We start from the raw sequence: 21978 nt of genomic DNA, 5'->3' as shown, positions 1-21978 counted from the left end.
TATATATATATATATATATATATATATATATATATATATATATATATTAGACCTATGGGAATTCTACTGGGAGTCATAGAATTGTGCTATTAACCACATATGGGGATATAAGAAGGCATCACAGATTAGGAAAGTGTTGATAAAGTCTAGGCAGAAGAGGTGGGACATTCAAAGGCATTGTGTAGTATGAACATTTTCATGTTTCTTAGAGAGTAAACCTGTGCTCATCTGTTGTTTGTTGGAGGCACAATGGGAGCCAGAAGTGGGGCTTCAATCTAGAATTTGAAGGATGTTAGAGGATATGTTGAGAATTTTAGGATTTATCCCACTTATAATATAGATTCCTAAATGTTTAAGGCAATGAGAATAACATTAGATTTTTGTTGTAGAAAGCAAATCCAGGCAATAACCCTGAAGATTGGTTTGATAGAAGGAAAACTAAAATGATAGAAGCTAATTAGGAGGCTATTGCAGTAGTCCACATGCCAAATATATGAAATAAGTCATAAGATGAACATACCCAGAATGGTATGTATTCATACAACATTTCCTCCACAAAGTGAGAGGTATTGATTACCAATCCTATATCAGAGATGAAGAAAACAAGAACCTGAGAATGATGCCATGATTTTAGCCTGGGTAACATAGAGGATGCAGAGTACACTAAGTTGTTTTGAGAGAAGGTGGTTTTTAGTTGCCTGAACAATATTTATGGAGCATAAAAAACTGATCTTGGGAGAGAGGTCAGAGTGAAAAATAAAGATTTGAGTATTGTTAGCAACTGTAAGTGGTGGTTGTGATTCTGAGGACGGATAAGTCAACACTAGCACATAGCACCAAGTAAACAAGGGGAACCATTGACAGACGTTTGAAAGGAGGGCCTAGAAAAATGAGCCAAAAGCCTGAAATTAAATAATTAAAGAAATACAGAGAGCTTCCAAGAGATTGTTGTCTTGGTAATCAAGATTAAAATTGAGGAAGGGGGGAGGTAAACCACAGTGTCCAATTTTGCAGAACATAAAGGCTATTAAAGAGGCCAATGGATTTAGCAATTTCCCATAGAATTTCTAGGTAGACACCAGTTCATGGAGTTAAGTAAGTATTGGAAGTTTGCTGTTTATTTTAAATTTAGTTCTGGTGAAGTTTATTTATCAAATATTATATGCTGAAAATTTTTCCTCTGTTATCTTTTTTCTTATCACATGACATTTTTTCATCTAAAAGTATATAAGCCTTTAGAAAAATAAAAGAGGAATATAAAAAGCAACTTTAGAGATTATTTTATCTACCTTCTCAATTCAGAGAGGAAGAAATCAAAGTTTAAAAAGTTGTGCCTTTCTCAAGATGTGCGCACAGTCAGTTGCAAAACCAAATTTGGGATTGATCTCCTGATTCCTGGTCTGATACATTATCTATTACTCCATGAACAGAAAGATAGAGGTCATTTCTATGCAGAGAAAAACAAATGAGCTGTGTCATTGCAGAAATGTTCTGCATGGTTTGCTGCCATCTGTCTTAAAGCTCAATCTGGACTCCTAGGAATTGAGACTGCTGAGCTGCATTTAGATGGACCATGTGGACAGGGCATGGAAAATGCTTTATTTGAAAGGTTTGGTTATTTCTCTATATGGAAAATAGGAGATACAAAATATTTATGACAAGATTAAGAGTCCATAGCTATGTATATTTTGAGCTTGACATCCTGTTTTTTAAGATTCTGGGCCCACATGTCTTTTTGTTAGACTTGCTGTATTTGTTAGACTTGTGTGTTAAAATGCATTTGGAGTACAATAGTAAATATTGCTTTTGGAAGAAGAAAATTATAAAGCAGACAGGGCACTGGAATAGAAGTCACTGTATTCTGACCCCAACTGTGATATATTACGTGCTTTTGGACACTGCACACTCTAGGGGCTGCAGTTTGCTTATTGGATGAAATCAATGGTTGAAACTAAAGACCTCTTGAAGCTCCCGAAGATTTGTTTGGTCAACTTCACACAGCTTTTTGAATTTTAATACCTTTAATCAGAAATGCTCTTCCAGGTTACTTTAAGCCCTCTTGTCCAATATCCATGTTGTAGCTCCTGGAAGCATTTGGTTTGTGATCTCTGAGATCTAGTTCCTTTTTAGCTTTGTCATTCGATGATGCTACAATAGAAGGATTCAGTGTTAGTAGCGCTGAGGAGAAAGGCTTTCAAAATATTGATTTATTATATTGAAATTGTCAAAGCAAAGGCCTTAAAGCTGTATCAATGCAACAAAATAATTAATATAAACTCAGAATCATTCTCTAGGAATATTGTTTGTTTTGGCAATAATACAGTTGAAAACTTCTGGGAAAATAATTTAAGACCAGAAATTAAGAATTCTTCAGGTTAAAGAAACATCTGCCTTTGAATATAATTATAGTTATATGAAGATTATCAGACAAATTACACCAAAATATGATCAATAAGATGCTCTTCCTTGGTTGATTGTTTCTAAGCATCCTTTTCTTATGCTTAATACTATTCTGCAAAGTTTGGAGAAAAAGTAAAAGATGTATACCAAGAAATCCATGCTGGTACATTGTAATATAACCTCCAATTTTTCCTGAAAAGTCACTTTTTGGACTAAAAAGTGTTCATCATTGTGAGACATCACTACAGGTTTATAATTTTTTTCACTGATTCTTTTTCAGTTTAATATTAAAGGGCTTATAACATTGATATCCTCCATCTGAACATTGGGGCTTTATGTTCTATAGGCCTTTCTTGAAAATCAAAATGTCCTATTAAAAACTAGAAAACCGATGTTGGGAATTATTTGTGTGAGTTTACTAAAGTGTACCAGTTGACAACAAGTCATTCTGGGTGATAAAATGGCTCTCATCCTAAATCAGCTGACATAAAACAATCCTTTGGAGTCCAACTGAATTATTTCACCAAAGATGACTGTTGAACTTTTAATAGTTTCTGAAAATAAAATAATCAAACATTTATTTGTCAGAAGCTTAATATAAATTTCTTCTGTTTTATTTTATCTGGGCATTTTTATTGAACTGTACTTCATTTGATTTTCTGACTCTTCTATGAGAATGGCTTTTTACTTGTAAGTTTCACTCAAATTGACATTTTGATGGTTTAACACATTAATGAAATTCCTAGAACAGAGGCTATGTTCTTTGAAAAATAAAATATTGACAGAGTACACGAAAGGGACATTTTAAAGTGCATTTGATTTCTTTTGCAGCTTGATAACATATTTGCTGATGTTTGGTAGCTCCCAAAGCCATATTTTCCAGTACATGTCCAGATGAGATTTGACAATGTTGCAATACATCTTTCTGAATCTAGATTTATCTATGCAAATTAAGTTCTTGGCAGTCTATGAACAGGACAAAACTCTTATCTCCCAGCCTAAGGGACCAAAAAAAAAAAGTACTTTCTGAAATAATGAAGGAATCTTTTCCACAGCTTTGAAAGTTTCCAGACCACACAGAGACTAATTTGCCTTACAAAATATTTTTAAAAACACACTTGCATATATATAAACATTTTTATAGCACTGTGTTCTAGGCTTTCTTCTAAATTACACATGCACACACAAACACATAATATGTAGGCATATGTGGATATAGATAAAGATATCATTATAACATTCTTTTGATATAGGGTCTATCATTAGCCCTTTTTAACAGGTGAAAAGATCAAGAAACACAGAGGTTAAGCAATTGCCCAAAGTCAAACACTCAGCAAGGAAAGGCAGATACAGAGTTCAACAAAACATCGTGGCTCCAGGGTCCCGGAACCTGAACCAATAAACTGTACTATGTGGCCTTGATTTTAATAGGCAAAATATGATGTCAGAGTGTATTTTCCAGTCAGACAGTATATTTATCAAAAGTTCTTACTGAAGTCAAGATTCTGCAATGTGCTATTTTTGATTAAGAAACATACATATACCATTCCCTTTTTCATCTATTAAAAACTAAGATAAGCCGCTGTCACACAGGCAAGGGCATGAGAGGACATAAGATAGAATAATATGAAGATTAAATTGGTAAGCAAATTGTAACATTTTTGTATTGTTATCAGGTTAATCAAAAAAAGCATAATTAAAAGGGAGATAAGTCATCCCAAAGGAGTTCTCATCCCTCTGCCTTGTTGCCCTGCTCTGGGCTGTGCTCTTAACGGCAGAGCTGCTGTGAAAACTTTCCTTGTTAGCTTTTCTAGTGTTACTGAAGCTAAATCTAGAAGTCAATACTAGAAATACCCCTGGATAAGTAATTGGGAAAATATGAGTTCTTTTTGGAAAGTACAAATCCTGGACCAAAAATTATTTCTGAATGTACCTTGATTATAGTATAGAAATGATATGCTATCTGATCTGTCATGGAGATAAACAGAAACCCAGAGGGCTACATCTCTTGCTGGAAAGCCTGATGACTGTGGGTGTAAAGTCAGAGCATGACAAGTCAGAATGATCAGTATGTATCAGATCTGGAGGGATTTCTCTTGCTCCAAAGATCCATAGCCTGAATTTTACATGATATATTGGTACACTAAGGCAGGCATTGAGCCATGTTTGGGTCATATAAGAATCCCCAAGAATCTCTTTCCCAGACTATTTACAGATTGAGTGCCTAAATTTTGATTATTGTTGTAGTTGTTGCAATTACTGTTGCTACTATGGTGACACTTTTCAGAACACTTAGCATCAGTGCTGTGCTGAGGGAAGCATAGTCTGATAATGGCTTTCTCTGTGCTTTATTGATTCTCCATTTAAAAATACACATTTTTTCCCTATATTTTTACACTATAGATCCCACTTCTAGACACCAAAAATCTATTGTGCCAAGTTATAAACTGACAAAGTACTCTTATGAGCTCTGGGGATACAAAGATGAATATGAAACTAGCTTTGCCTTTGAGGAGTTTATAATCTAGTGCAAAAGGATGCTTGAAAAATAAGTCAAATAGTATTTTGGAAATAAGGCTGTATTTTATTCAATCTGTTTACTTGTTGGTTGCCATAGTTAAAGAGAAAAATGTTGGAAAATAGGATGAGTCTTATTCATTTTTATATTTTCAGTACACATAGAAATCTATTCAAAACTGAATCAGATGAATACTTAAATTCTTATATTTAGTTAAATGTACAGTAAATTAATATTTAAATTTTAGTGGATTTATATCCAAAAACAATTATGTGACCTCACATAAGTACTTTCAGTTTTCTAGAACCATCATAGGAGGTTGATGAACCATCTTAAGGGGGAAAACAAAATAAATCCGATGAGGGGAATAACACTTTATGGATGTATAATATTTATTAATATCTGCAGTGCTATAGAGAATTTAAAAACCATGAAGCCAGATTCCTTTAGAAATCTGCATTTTAAGATGGAATTATGACACACATCCAGCAAACATCCAATAAAGTTGATGACTTGGGCATTATGGAGCCAGAAGAAAGAATGAGAAAATATGGCCACATAAATATTGAAATGATACACATGGATACATGCATATGGAGCTGACTCTTAACTATTAAAGAATTGTTAATTATACAGTCTTTTTTCATTTTCCCCATTTTACTTCTTGCTTTTGGTCATTGCTAGGCTCATTCTTCTTGCAGTTACAACAGAAAAAAACAAAGAAGATAAAACTTGAGAGTCAATTCCATAATTTTCAACAACTCAGTTATAAAGAGATATAGTGGGGAAAACACTAAAACTAGTAGTTTAAATGAGACTTTTAAATTATATGTAGCTTTCATTCATGCATGAGTATCCCAGTTTTCAATTAGCCAACAGTCTGTAGTTAGCTTTTATTTCAGATGTTAATCTACAGATTGAGAAAGTGCACTGCTCTCTAGCACTGATACTTACTTGGATATCAAACACTGGCTTTCAGGGTTAGATTCAGAAAGGGAAGAAAATAACTTAATTATTTGGAAAGTGAAAAAATAAGCTTATTTAGGGAGAAAACAAAAAGAAATAAGGACTGCAGCCAAGCAACAAGCAATTCTAATGTGCTGTTTGAGTAGGTTTGAGAAACTATTGGAAAGAAATGCAAAAGACACAAAAGTCCTTTCTTGCCACTAAACTGTAGGTTAAAGAAATTGAAGACTAATAATGAGAGTAGGAGGATGGTTACCAGACCTGAGAAGGCAAATGGGGGGATAGAGTGCAGTGGGGACAGTTAGTGGATACAAAAATAGAAAGAGTGAATAAGACCTACTGGTTGATAGCACAATTAACATACCCAATAGAAACCTAATTGTATATTTTAAAATAAAGTATTTAATAGATTTTTTTTTGTAACTCAGAAAAAAAAGGGGATGGATACCCTATTCTCCACTATGTGCTTATTTCACATTGCACGCCTGTATCACAACATCTTATAGACTCCAGAAATTTATTTGCCTGTTAAGTACTCCTTAAAAATTTTAAAAATAATAATATGTATTAAAAGAACAAATAATATTGGTTTTAATGTACAAAAGAGTGCTGTTCAACAACTATGGCATTTTTTTAAAGCATTCATGGAAAAAGTTGGTATCATAAATATGAAAGCATACATTTGAAAACAAAACAAAGCTTATATAAATATTTTCATACTACAAATAAAACTGCAGGGTTTGTTTCCTTCATGAGACATGAGAAAGAAGGAACAATGATATTAGAGGAATATAGAATACAGGTGGAAAGGAGCACGGCCATCTCCCTTGCCTATCCCAGGTGGGGTGAATTTGAGCATTGTACTTTTTAACATTTGTTTTTGTACTTTTCCTTTCTGAGCACTACAGTCTTAAAGATTACCTTCCATCAGCTTCTTACTCCCTATTCATAACTGGATATTCTTCCTCTTCTGATAATAATGTGATTCAATCTTGGGCATGTGGGAAACCCAGGAAACAAACATTGAATTTGAGGTCATTAATCTCAGAAAGAGTCATCTATATATTTAAATTTTACCCATGGTGATGTAAATGTAGAAGAAAAACATATTGTGCAAACACTTTGAGAACTATTGTGAACAGTGGAAGGATGGTAATGAAAATGAGAAGAGGAGGATCTAAACCAATTACAAGGGCATTCCAGAAGGGAGCTACTAGGCAGCCTAGTTAGTGTGTCTCTTAGAGACAACAAAGAAGAATAAAAGAATTCTGAGCTATCGTTTTAACAAAACATTTGGGACAATGGTAAACTCTTGAAAGAGTTTAAAGGAATATTTTCATACTACAACTAAAACTGCAGGGTTTGTTTCCTTCATGAGGCATGAGAAAGAAGGAACAATGATATTAGAGGAATACAGAATACAGGTGGAAAGGAGCAAGGCCATCTCCCTTGTGGGTGGTATAGTTTAGATATGATGATTAAACTGATATAATAAAAAGTAGGAGGTCAGTGTATGTGGTCATCTGAAATGATCTCCTACTGAAAGACTTTAATTTTGGCTTCTACTAGGAAGTTCAGCACTTGGAGGAATAAAGTGAAGCGAAAAACAGAGATCACACAGGGTCAAACACTGCTATGAAAATAAGGAATACCAATGCAAAACTTAAATAAAATTTCAAATGTTATAATAGCTTATGTCACTGACCATGTCACTCCTAATTTAAAAGCTTTGGTTTCTCATTACAAGTAAAAAGTTAAAAATACATACTTATATCTCCATGTATGTTTTGTTCAACTCTATCACCTTATTGGCTATTCTATTTTCAAGCTATCAGGAATTATTTCAGTCATTTAAAATTTACCTTGTCCTCTCATGCTTCTTGGTCTATGCTGTTCCTTTTGCCTTGAATATTATTCACTTCATCTATCCCCAAAAACCTCTTTACTAAATAGGATCACTGGGTATGAGCTCATGACCATCTCCTTTGTAACACTCACAATACCTGTGATAGTTTTGTCAATGATTTTTCCACTTCTAGCTTGCTACCTCCAAGAAGCAATTGAGTCTGCCTTATTCACTGCTATAGTTGGCATGCCTAGTATGTAACATAGTGCATGATCAAAAATATTGTTGAATGAATGATTAAGTTAAATTCCAGAATAAAGGTTACTTAAAATATAAAATGTAGATAATTGAATCTAACACATGTCTGACATGAAAACTATATATGCCTAGTTTCTGAAAGTTTCATCAGCACTTGGAATATCTAAGATATTTTAAATTTTCTATAATAGAGAATAAAGTGATGATGAGAAAATTGAAAGGAATTAAATTAGAATTATATACCGTGTAAGTGTGTATATATATATGTATATATATACACACACCGTATAAACATATGTGTGTATATATATATATACTGTGTAAATATATATATATATACTGTGTAAATATATATATATATATATACTGTGTAAATATATATATATATACTGTGTAAATATATATATATATACACACACACACATATACACTGTGTAAATATATATGATAGATAGGAAGTCATTTACAAATTAGAAGTAGAAATCTACTAATTTATTATGCAAGTATTTGTAAAGTACCAGAAAGATTGTGTTGATTTAAAAATATAGTTGTGCTCAAACATTGACAAATTTAAATTTGTCAAATTAAATTGATTACAAGTTTTGGAACTTTTTGGCATGGTAAGTTTTGAGGTTATAACAAAATTATGAGGAAAAGGCTTTTGAACTGGATAACCCAGGGACCATCTTTTTACCATTCTTGCCTGAGCTCATTATTCCATGGATGCTTATGGCATTAGAATGAATTTATTTTACGGAGAAAAAGAACTCAAGATTGCATAAGCCCATATTAGCAGCAAATTTCTAATACCTAACTTTCTGTCTTAAAATAGGTGAATTCTTCCATTTTGATGAAAGGTTGTGATGAAAAGATTTTGCAATCTTTGTAGAGCAATAATCACTGAGTGCTACAAAATATTTTATTACAGTTTTTTCTTCGAATTTTGCATTATGTGTAAAGAACCGTGTGACTTAAAATAGCTTATCAATCTTTTAGGAAGTTAGAAAATATTTCCTTGTTGTTGTTATTGTTGTTGTTTTAGAGTCTGAGTCTTGTTCTGTTGCCCAGTTAGGAAAGCAGTGGTACGATCATGGCTCACTGCAGACTCAAGTTCCTGGGCCCAGGAGATCTCTCTTGCTTTAGCCTCTCTAGTAGCTGGGACTACAGGCACTTGCCACCACATCTGGCAAAAAAATTTTTTTTTTAATTTTTTGTAGAGATAGGGTCTTTGTTGCCCAGGCTAGTCTCAAAACTCCTGGGCTCAAGCTATCCACCTGCCTCAGCCTCTCAAGTGCTAGGGCTAGAAGCATGATCCACCATGCCCAGCTGGAAAATAATTCTTTAAAAATTTTACAACATAAATAACATTGAATATCTCCATTATAATAAAAATATAATAAACTGTATTCAGTGGCACTCTACTTAACTGCAATTGCTGATGTGAATTGACAGCAAGGTTTGTTTTCCCACAGTTTGAGTGTCTCTACTAATTAGGCTTAATTAAATGCAGATATATTACTGTTCTGTGTAAGATCTCAATGAGGACTTTGAGAAAAAGATCTCTGGGTGGATAGCAGAGAGGGAGTGAGGCTGGGAAGCCTTGAAAAGTCCCCAAAACAAGACTGGGAAGCTTTTAGAGGACTTGTGTACTTAAAGATGACCAAAGGAGAATGAAAATTAAATTTTGTAAAAATAAAATGCTAAATATTGAATAAATAATTTCAGTTGCCTATTTAATATAGTATCTTAAAATTTTTCTAGATTTCTAAAGGAAGCAGAAAAATATTTAAAATTACTATTTTTACATTTTTTAATACAGTAAAGTTTATCCCTGTACAAGCCTCAATGGCTTCCTGAGTTTGCCACAACGGCTTTCCTGCATTTCTTCCAAATTCCCAGCAATGCTTTTGTTTTATGTATTTATATTTGCCATTTCTTCTCATGGGCGAAAATGACAGTAAACTGAACAAAGGTGATAACTTTGGCAACAGGGAGAAGGTTGTAAAGATAATGAGAAATTATTTGAGTCTGGCTATCTTTTGAAGGAAGACCCAACTAGATTTCCTAAATAATTAAGTATAAAATATGAAAATAAGAGTTATCAACAAAACTGACCCTGAAGTCTTGGCATGAGCAATTTTAAGAATGGAGTTGTTATTTTCTTAGATGAGGAAGCAACAAATTTTGCAGGAAGATTACTAGTTTGATTTGGGTCAAAGTAAGTCTGTGATGCATATTTCACGTTCAAATAAAAAGTGTCAGAGAGATGTCTAAACATAGATTAAAATATAGGAGTTGTCAGTAGATATTTACAATTACAAAATTGTATGATCTTACCAAAACAGTGATTATAAACATAGAAGAGGTCTGAGGACTATGACCTGGGTCACTCCAACATAAAAGATTGGGAACATGAAGAGGATACACGAAAGGAGATGAACATTAACTGATCGGTTAGGTAGAAAACTAAGAATGTGATGCCCTATATGTCAAGTCAACTAAAAGGAATGGGTGTGAACAAATGTTTCAAATTCCACTGTTGGTCAACTAAAATGAGGACAGATCATTGACCACTGACTTAGAAACATGGTGATCTTTGATGACCTTACCAAGAGTGTTTTACCTCTGGTGCAGTTTTAAAAGGTAGAAGTCTAAATGACCTGAATATATTGGATTTAACGGAAAACAGGATGAAAAGGATTGGAAGCAATGAGTAAAGAAATATATTTGTAAAAATTTTGTTGGAAAAAAGAACTGGCAAGTGAATTGTATATTGGCAAGGTATGTGTGGTCAGTGAGGGTTTTGTTTGTGTTTAGTTGGGAGAAAATGTTTCATGTTTTCATATGCTTACTAAAATTTCTATAGAAATTTAAAAATGATTACATAGGAAACCAAAAGAATAAAAGCTTGTCTTTAAGTAAGTAAGAGGGGATGTGGCTTGATGCACAATTGGAGGGATTTTCTTCAGATAGCAGAATGAAGTGAAATGAGAGAAGTCCGAGTGCCTAGGCCTACATGCAGTAGATGATAGATATAAGGATGAGAGCCTTGAACAACTCTGTTCTACTTGTTTATATTGTTTTAGAATAAACAGCTGAGAGTGAGGATAGCATGAGTTTAAGATCTGAAAAGAGAGCAGAAATGAAATAGTTGGCCAGAAAAGTGAATTCATTCCTTAACTCTGACTTATTTTCTAAAAAAAAAAAAAAAAAAAAAAAAAAAATTGTGGTACTGCAGAGTGTTTACGTATTTAAATTGTAGGTTAATTATGAACATACATCAGGTCATCATGGAGTTAGCTGTAGACTTTGAGCCATCAATAGTCATTTAGTTCCATTATCTCACTTGTTTGGTTTTAATTAACTCTCTATGTTTTTATTTAACTTTGTGTACTGTTAGTATCTAAAGGTTGTAGCTTGTTAATAGAGATGCTTATTTAGCAATTTCAAGTAAAACACAACATTCATCCGTAACAGGCACAACTGTAAATGACTAATGCCAATTATTTAGAATGGCAGTTCTATACAAAACTCTCTGACACTCTATTTTATCAGTTACTATATATTTGATTAGGCTCATATAACATTTTCTACTTCTACTACTTTCTGCTAATGAATAAAGAATTTCCTTCAAAAAAAAATCTCAGGCTCTATTTTAGAGAATGGAAATCCATGCTACTAAAAATTGCATCCAATTTTGTGTGCCTGGGCAGACCTATAGTTGTACTAATCCAAGGTGATAAGACCAGCATGGTAGCTCAGGCCATAACCCCAGAACTTTGGGAGACTGAGGCGGCAGGATTGCTTGAGCCCAGGAGTTGGAGAACAGCCTGGGCAATGTAGTGTGACCTGGTTTCTGTAAAGAAAAAAAAAGTGATAAATAGAAAACAAATATCAAAAAGAAGCAAATAAATAGTCTTATGAGTAATTAGGGCATCTTAAAGAAAAACATCAATTTGTATCATTAACCTTGGATGAAAATATGGTAGAAGGGTAAATTTTGGACTAGATACAATTGTTTAAAGAAAATCCAATTTGGCTAATAAAAATGAATCATATATTTCATAGGAACCATGTCCTTGTATAGGCCACAATGTCAGTGTTAATTTTTACATGTTATTATAAAATATACATGCAATAGTTCTATAGTTATCCCTTAACAATATTACGTGTTAGTAAAACATAATATTTATTTATCCATATGTTGTGCAAAACTACCTTTGGTGTGTCTATAGAAGGATGTCAGAAATACTTTATAGAATTTAAATTGGGGCAAAACCGTTTGTTTCATTTCTCCTATTTCCTTAACAAAGATAAAGTGAGTTTGTGGGAACTGGGACATAGTTAAGTGTTGACAGGCCATGTCAGTTCTGTATGAATCCTCACCCCTACCAACTCCTCGTTTCTCTGAGATGCATATACACAATGATTTACATTTAGGTTTTCTAAGAAGGGAAAGGAAGCAAAAGAATACAATATGAACTTATGAGTTTTCATTGCAGACATTGTTTTGAAACTTTGGGACAAGCCTGAAAGTTGGCAAAGAACCATCTGTCAGTTTGCTTGATAGGAGAAAAATAAAACAAATGCATGCATGGACACAAAATTGTGTATCTAGTATCTATATAGGGCTTCCTATGTGCTAGGAACTAGTTTAAGTACTTACATTTGTTAACACATTTAATTCTCATGAAACTACCACAGCAAAAACTATTTTTATCCACATCTTACAGATTTTGAAACTAAGGTACTGGGAGATAAGGTAACCTCCTAAAGGTCAAAGGTCACATACCTATAAAATATGAGGACTGGCATTTGAATACAAGCAGTCCAGCTTTTTTTTTTTTTTTTTTTTTCAGACAGGGTCTGACTCTGTTGCCCCAGCTGTAGTGCAGTGGTGTGTTCATGGGATCATGGGTCACTGCAACCTCTACCTCATGAGCTCAAGTCATCCTCCAACCTCTCTCCCAAGTAGCGGGGACTAAAGACACATGCCACCATGCCCAGATAAACTTTAATACCTTTTGCAGATGCAGGATTGCACTGCGTTGCCCACACTGGTCTTAAACTCCTGAGCTCACATGATCCTCCCATGTCACCCTCCTGAAGTTCTGGGATTATAGGCTTCAGCACTGTCTGGGTTGGCCTTCTCAATCACTATGTTTGTTACCTTTTCTATCATAAGCATAGAAGAGTAATCTAATATAAAACTGGCTTATTAAGGTGACATATTGAATTATTATTGTCAAGATTTTACGGCCTAAACATTTTTGTTTCTATTGAAATGTTCTCTAAATATTATTTTCAACCTTCCTTTTTGCATTCTTCTTATAATATTTTAGCTAAATGTACAAATTCATCATCATTCATGAGCGATTACATGTTGTTTTAGTAAGAAGGACTACATGGGAAAATCCATAAAAGCTTTGAACATAAACTTCTGTGTTTAAAGTGCAAAGAACTGAATGGTCATGTATCTTTTGTATCAAGAATTTAGCCTAAAATATGAAGAAAACTACACAGAAACACTTTCCCTGAAATAATTAAATTTGTGATGTTGCTCACTGACAGTGCTTTGTAACTGACTTCTGAAGAATTCTTAGGAGATAAATTGCTTGTGTCTTTTTCTCCCCAGTCTTATCACAAATCATTGCTAATGAGTTGCTTCTTCATGGTATAAAATATTTTCAAATTCAGCATACATTGTAATTCTTCCAGTTCTAATTAAGCATACTGTTCTTGTGTCTCAACATAAAGGTGTGAATGGAGATTTAATCCTTTCTATGACAGTTCATATACATTTTAGAGTAACTCTTACAGTTTTCCTGCTTTCTTAGGAACTTGACTCTGATGGGGGCGGGGGAGGGAAGAGAAAAATAAAAGCTATCTATACTAATCTATCTCAGGAATAAGGCTTATTCTTTGAAAAGTGAGTTGTTATAGTTGAAAGGAAAGGTTTAAGATTTGAATTAAAAATTGAGACCTCACTCCTCTGCTTCTCACCTCTGCACCACCCAAGGAAGTCACTTACTCTCAATAAACAGAGAATAATAAATGCCTACTACATAGATTTTCTATGAAGGTTAAATTAGAATAAAGGAGAGTTGAATATTTCACCACAATATCTGGCACTAAGCAGGTAATCACTACTAAGTATTAAATCATCCTAAAATATTATCGATGTCATAAAAACAATATGATCATAGTCACGTAAACTTCTAAATATTGGTTTTCCTCAAAGAAGAAAATAAACTAAATGGTATGAGCATTAAACCATCTATTAACATTTTATATCATGGGATGCATGTAATGTTAATTTATTTTTTATAATTTTCTATTTTTTTCCTAAATTTTATGTAATAAAGATGTATTATTTATATCTTCTTAAGCAACTTTTTTTTTCACCCCTGTTTGGAGTTATGTAATATTTGTGTTTATTCTTACAGCTTGGTTTAGCAGATATGACTAGGCATGCATATATGTTTTCTGTTATATCTAGACTGGATTTTGTGAGCTCTTTCAGTTTATAGAATCACATTTCTTTAGCTCAGAAATTTGCTACTATTAAATATTTAATTGTGACTTATTTCTTTTTATGTTCCTTCTTTTACCGGTATTCCTATTTTTGGGTGTTAGATCACCTGAATATATCTGCCAAGTCTCTCACCTTTTCTCTCATGTTTTCCTTCTCTTCTGGATCATTTGGGCTACTGATTAAGATCTCAGCAATGACTGTCTTCACCTTCAATTTAGCTTCTGATTTCATAAGTTGAGACAGCTAAATCTTCTACTTGTTTATCTCATTGTGGATATCCAGAAATTCTTTTTAGTGGTGCATTTGAAAATCTTTAAGTGCTCCATTTTTTTTCCTGTTCAAGAAGTTTCCGGACTTTCCAAATAGTTTCAAAACACACGGGTTTTCTTGGACATGTGTTCTACTTTTTTAGGTTTGTCTTTCCTTCTCTATTAATTGTGTGAGTGTATATATGCATGTTTGTATCTTCTTTTCTTAAGTCAGCTTTGGTCAAGTTGTTGGGTTACACTAGATACAGACATTCTCAAAAGGGAGAAGGAAATTCACTAAAAAGGAAATAGAAATGCCCCAAAATATAAGAAATTAAACTGATACTCAGAACTTGCCAGAAAATACAAATTAAAATGAGACTTAATTTTATACCAAGTAAATTTCTCTTAAGAAATTAAGACAAATAACAGAATTGTAGAAATTTTGCAAAAACTGTTAATTCTGTTATATTGTTAATTCAGTGTATGTTAATTAAATAACAGAAATTAAGAATCATAGAACTAATGTGTAGGGAACAGAGGACTGCTTAGAAATTGCTGGTGGAAGTGAGAATGGTTATAGCCCTCCCCCTTCTTTATAAAATAATCTGGGTTCTATTAAAATTTAAAACACCAGTGTGTAGTGCTCCCCTCCCTGTGTCCATGTGTTCTTATTGTTCAACACCCGCCTATGAGTGAGAACATGTGGTGTTTGATCTTCTGCTCTTCTGTCAGTTTGCTGAGAATGATGGTTTCCAGGTTCATCCATGTCCCTACAAAGGACCCAAACTCATCGTTTTTGATGGCTGCATAATAAAAAAAAAAAAAATTTAAACACAATATATGGATATATCCATATTTTATTTTTTTTTTTATTTTGTAGAGTATCATACACTCATGGAAAAAATGGCAGGTTGTTTTCATGGGTAAAAGGTTTCTATATGAGTGAAATTTGACAAGTAAGTTTAGAAAGAAATAGGGAAAATTGAGCTGAGAATGAAGGAAAAGAAGAAAATACACATTTTATTTTATCTTGAGGTTTCTTTCTTATTAATTGCATTTATAATACCAAAACCCCAGAACTTTTTAAAAATAAATATATCAAATAAAAGATGAAAAGTGCCCCATGTCTCATATCTTCTATAACCTGTGTGTGGGTGATTACACTATTTAAAAATCACTATGCTCCAGCAATCCCACTTTTGGATATGCAACCAGAATAATTGAAGGCAGAGTTCTGAGGAGATATTTGCACATCCATGTTCACAGCAACACTATTCACCATAGCCAAGAGGTAGAAATAACCTAAATGCCCACTGACAGAAGAATAAACAACATGTGTATGCATACAATGGAATATTTTTCAGCCTTAAAAATGAAGGAAAGCTTATGATATGCAACAACATGGATGAGCCTTGAGGACATTATGCTAAGTGAAATAAGGCATTCACAAAAATATATTGTATGATTCTACTTATATGAGGTATCCAAAGTAGTCAAATTTATAGCAACAGGAACAATGGTGGTTACCAGGGACTAGGGAAAGAGTGAAAAATAGTTGTTTAATGAGTGTAGGGTTTCATATTTGCAAGATGAAAAAGTTATAAACATCTGTTTTCCAACAATGTGAATATAACATTTAAAAATAATTAGGAAAGTATGTTGTATGTTTTTTAAATGAATTAAAAAATATTATCAGCATATACTCTGTTCTCCCTTCTGATCTTCATGAATTATATACATATATGTCATATATGTAATATTACTTATATTTAAATAAATGTATTTTATCTCATTTATATTATATATTAAATATATATATCTGTATATTTAGAAATGAATTTAGAATGTATACATATATGCGTGTGTGTGTGTGTGTGTGTGTGTGTGTATCCCCCCACACACAATTTAGTTACGATTTTCCCTTTGATATAATCTTATTATTTATTTTGTTCCGTAGCTGACCTTTTCCACTTTACAATATAAAACAGCTTTCCTTCCATGTCTCCTTATTACAATTTGTAATAATGATAGTGTTGATGATAACTACAATTATTTTATTCACCAGATACTGTTTGCCATTATTTTATTGATGGATATATTTATTGCAAAATTGCTAAAATGAACAACTGAAAATTTTTCTTATGGATGCACTTATACTAGTGGAATTCTGGATCACGATATTAACATTTACATTTTTCCCACTTTTAAATATTAGTGCCACCAAATTAGTATCCATAGAGCTTGAAATATCCTTTCCAGTATAGCCTTGCCAAAGCTGCCTAATATAAATTTAAATAATTTATCTAAAAACTTTAAAATATTTGCTAATGTAATTTTTGATGTATCACATTATTATTTTAATTTTTCTTCTATTTCTAGTGAGGTGAGCAGCTTTTCCTATGTTTATTAGATGATTTGTATTTTTTCTGACTACCTCTTGTTTGTATCATTAACCAGCTTCTCCCTCTGTAAGTTATTATTGTCTTCTTATTGATTCATAGGAGCCCTTTCTATAACTATGTTTAGGAAGTACCTCACTATAAAAATGTTTATAATTTTTATGTAATCAAATAAACTGGAGTTTGTTTGAAATACACATGATATTACATTATAATTAGAATCCTGTTTATCTGATCTTAATAGAATTCATCCCATTGTGACTGGTGACAAGGCTGTTCTCTCAATGACCGTTTGCCTTTCTCTTTGTTTGTAACCTGTTCTCCTTTTTCACTCCTCATTTCTAGTAGGGCCTTTTGTTAATTATCCTTGAGCTTTCCCTTTTCCTCTAGTCCCTTGTCTGTAGTTTTTCACAGTCTCTCCAAAAGCATTCACTTGATTTCTTTAGTAATTTTTTGAGTCTCTAATCCTTTTAAATGAACATTTTTTATTTTATGTAATATTGTTTGGACATAATTTGATTTCTACATCCTCTAAATATTTCATTTCATGTTCTTAGTACCGTAGTCCATTTGCTTTCCCTTGTGGATTGTTGTATTTGCTTAGTTATTGGATTATTGTGTCTTTTGGACAGAATACATCCATCATAAAAGCAGCAGGCTCAGAGTCATCTTACAGCTTCCATAAGTCACTACCTTGTTAAGACAGCATGCACTAGTGAAGACTTACACAGAATTCAGGTGAGGATGACTAGAGTCAGTGAGCCCCTTGGAAACTGGGAAATAAAATTACCTTCATTGAATTAAATTATGTAATCACATGTAATGCACGAAATTGTATATTAATTAAATGAAAAAATATGCTTTAGATGTAAAAATATTTCCCCTGAATCAAAAAGAGCTGGGCCAGAACCATTTTCTTTCAGGCTATTAGCCTATCTGCATGAAGACTCAGGCTATGTAGACAAAATAATAGGCTTGTATGTAAGTGGCCCTATCTGCCTCTTCTCAGAGAGCAATGAATGATTCATTAATGGATTATTAGCAGCAAAGGTAATGAAATCATTCAATACCAAACAGTTTTATAGCATTCATATTTGCAACAGAGTTTGTGCTAATGGATCAGTTGATTAAGAACTTTTTATTGCAGTCTGCAATCAGATAGCATGCTTAATTATTCTTTCCCTCCATTTGAAATTATAGAATACATTCTCAAGCCCTGAAGCAATCTCCTAGACTTGACTCAGAATCTGAACATACTGTTTCCTTATAGTTTAGCATAATTTATCTAAGTATTTTAAGTGGAATCATTTCAGCCAATTGCATTTGCAAATTTGGCATTAAACATAGAGTAAGGAAGAAGATTGATATGAAAGTGTGAAATGGAAGAATCTTTGAATAGTCCATTGGAGATTATGAAATCTAGAAAAAGTCAGAATTATCTAGTTGAGAGTTTTCTTGGCAACAAAATGCCCACATCCCTTAATTAAGTTACCATTTGGCAAAAACTGTCATTAGCAGTTTTATTAGTTTGTTTTTATGCTGCTGATAGAGACATACCTGAAACTCGAAAGAAAAAGAGGTTCAACTGGAGTTACAGTTTCATATGGCTGGGTGGGAAGAGGGGCTTAGAATCATGGTGGGATGTGAAAGGCACTTCTTACATGGTGGCAGCAAGAGTAAATGAGGAAGAAGCAAAAGTGGAAACCCAGATAAACCTATCAGATCTCGTGAGACATATTCACTATCATGAGACTAGCATGGAAAAGACCAGCACCCATGATTCACTTACCTACCATTGGGTCCCTCCCACAACACATGGGAATTCTGGGTTGAAATTTGGGTGGGGACATAGCCAAAGCATATTATTCCACCCCTGGTCCCTCCAAATCTTAAGTTTTCACATTTGAAAATTAATCATGCCTTCCCAACAGCCCCCAAAAGTCTTAACTCATTTCAGCATTAACCCAAAAGTCTACAGTCCAAAGTCTGATCTGAGACAAGGCAAGTTCCTTTTGCTCATGAGCCTGTAAAATCAAAGGAAGCTAGTTACTTCCTAGATATAATAGGGGTACAGGCATTGGGTAAATACAGCCATTCCACATAGGATAATTGGCCAAAACAAAGTGATTACAGAGCTCATGCAAGTCCAAAGTCCAGCAGGGCAGTCAAATTATAAAGCTCCAAAATGATCTTTGACAGGAGTCTCACATCCAGGTCATGCTGATTCAAAAGTGGTTTCCCATGGTCTTGGACAGCTCTTCCCCTGTGTCTTTGCATGCTGTAGCATCACCTTGGCTGCTTTTACAGGCTGGCATTGAGTGTCTGTGGCTTTTCCAGGTGCAAGGTGCAAGCTGTCAGTGGATCTACCATTCAGGGGTCTGGAGGCTGGTCACCATTTTCACACAGCTCCACTAGGCAGTGCCCCAGTAGACACTCCGTGTGGGAGCTCTGATCCAACATTTCCCTTCTGTAGTGCCTTAGCAGAGGTCCTCCATGAGAGACCCACACCTGCAGCAAACTTTTCCTGGGCATTCAGGTGTATTCATACATCTTCTGAAATCTAGGCAGAGATTCCCAAACCTCAATTCTTGACTTCTGTGCATCTGCGGGCCCAGTGCCACATGTAAGCCACCAAGACTTGGGGCCTCCACCCTGTGAAGCCACAGCCCAAGCTGTATCTTGGCCCCTTTCAGCCATGGCTGGAGAGGCTTGGACAGGGCAACATGTCCCCAGGCTGCTCACAGCATGGGGACCCAGGGCCCAGACCATTAAACCACTTTTTCCTCCTGGGCCTCTGGGCCTGTGATGGGAGGGGCTGCTGTGAAGGTCTCTGACATGGCCTAGAGACATTTTCCCCATGGTCTTGGGAGTTAACATTGAGCTTCTTGATAACTGTGCAAATTTCTGCAGCCAGCTTAAATTTATCCCTAGAAAATGAGTTTTTCTTTTCTATCATATAGTCAGGCTGTAGATTTTCCAAAGTTTTATGCTCTGCTTCCCTTAGCTCTCCTTGCCCCTCAGCTTGCAGACAGCCTATTGTGGACCTTGTAATCCTGTAAATTAATACTTAATAATCTTCCCATATTTGTGTATATATTTATGTATATATATACACACATATATGTGTGTGTGTGTGTATTTTATTAATGCTAACCCTCTAAGAGAACCCCAACTAATATATCAGTATTAGTATTTCATTGACAATGTTGCATATAAATTTGCCTCATGTTCTAATGCTGAATAAAAGTGGTTTCAAATAACTGTATCATGATTACATTTTATATGTGCATCTGTCCAATTACTTTGGCTGTCAAGAAAAGTTATTAAATTTCATAAATCACCATACTTTAATCACTATGATTGCCTGTTCTAACATTTTGCCAGCAATAATCATAATACTATTGCAGGATACGTTTAAAAAATAATGCTATTGCATTAAAAAGCAAGGATTATGACTACTGAAGTGGAAGTCAAAATAGTCTGTATCTGGCATTTTAGGCAGAATTCTTATCAGTAAGTATATTGATAGTCCTATTGATGACACTACAATAATTTAGGATCTTGAATCACAGTCCGAATCTATAAAATATTACATTGTTTGTAACAAATGAAAAAACGATTTAATGTGGTCTTATTCTTGGATAATAGGTAACCTCTATGTAACCTCTCTATGTTAATCAGCATATTTGATTAGTGACCATGCTTGATAATTGATAAAGAATAAATTAAAATTTCAACAGCTATATTTTGAAACTGGGTTTATTGCAGTTTAACAATTAACATTGCTGCCATAAATGTTAGTATCCACATTTTGTGGTAGGAAAAAAAAATATTGCTCAAAAAAAAGTAGTAAGTTTTAGAATATGATATATTTAAGTAATGATTAAATCATAGGCTTTTCATGAAACACTTAGTTTTCTTGTGATCACTAAATTTTTATGAAAGCTTTATATGTTTCTAAAATAACTAGCAGTGTTTCAGCCTACAGCTTCAATCTATTTGACTTGGGAATAGGGTGAATTTTCAGAAAAGCATTCATAAAATAGGACCTACGTATTATTGACTGCAAAATAATTATTTTTTATTGATAGGGGTTTACAGTCTATGAAAATATTAATCTATTAATTTAAATAGGTTAGTTCTTTTTGCATGTTATCAAATGTATTTTATCTATGTATTTGCACTAAAGCAAAATATTAACAAGCAACTGGCTGAGTAATTTTTAATTTTAATTTTGCCTACAACTTTGTTAGCAAATATTTTTTTCTTGTTCTGCTATTTGATAACAGTTTATTCTGCAAAGCCTTCCATCCATATCTGCCTTATTTTTAATGAGCTCTTTCGCTGTGTGTTTTGAAAACTACCACTGGCCAGTGAGGAGTGGGTGGGACAGTGAGGGTGCTAGCTGAGGACGGGTGGTATAGGTTAGTGAAAGATGCGAATAATGTCATCCAGAAAGGTTTTAAAGTACATAACCTAAATGTTACAGACTTCAGTCATCAGCCTTTAATTCCTAAACAACCATTGTCTAAGTCACAGCATGCCTGACTGCAGGAAGCTAGTTCTTTTCTGGGCTTGTTTGTTCCCATGTATTTCTGAAAGTACCAAGGAGATCTTATCTTTTTTGCACATCTGTCTTGTATCTAAGCCTATTGTTACACTCTTCTGGGTGTCATCTTCTGTCCTTTGAGTGCAGCTTTCCTCTTCCAGGACACTGCTCCTTCACTTGTACTGCTACTTCTGCAAATGTGGATGCAGGTTACTTGGTGTCTCTCTGACAATAGATAAGTCCAGGCTCTACTACA

At 33.9% G+C, this 21978-nt stretch overlaps 1 protein-coding gene across 3 annotated transcripts in view; it reads left to right on the top strand.

Moving 5' to 3' along the window:
• Positions 1–21978, top strand: part of ADGRB3 (adhesion G protein-coupled receptor B3) — a 741588-nt gene that overhangs the window by 95607 nt on the left and 624003 nt on the right. The window lies entirely within an intron of this gene.

This window comes from Sapajus apella, unplaced genomic scaffold, assembly GCF_009761245.1.
Source record: "Sapajus apella isolate SASKATOON/1434 unplaced genomic scaffold, GSC_monkey_1.0 scaffold6, whole genome shotgun sequence".
Lineage (NCBI taxonomy): Eukaryota > Metazoa > Chordata > Mammalia > Primates > Cebidae > Sapajus > Sapajus apella.
Note: the sequence above shows the minus strand (reverse complement) of the source record. Positions and strands in the feature narration are given on the sequence as shown.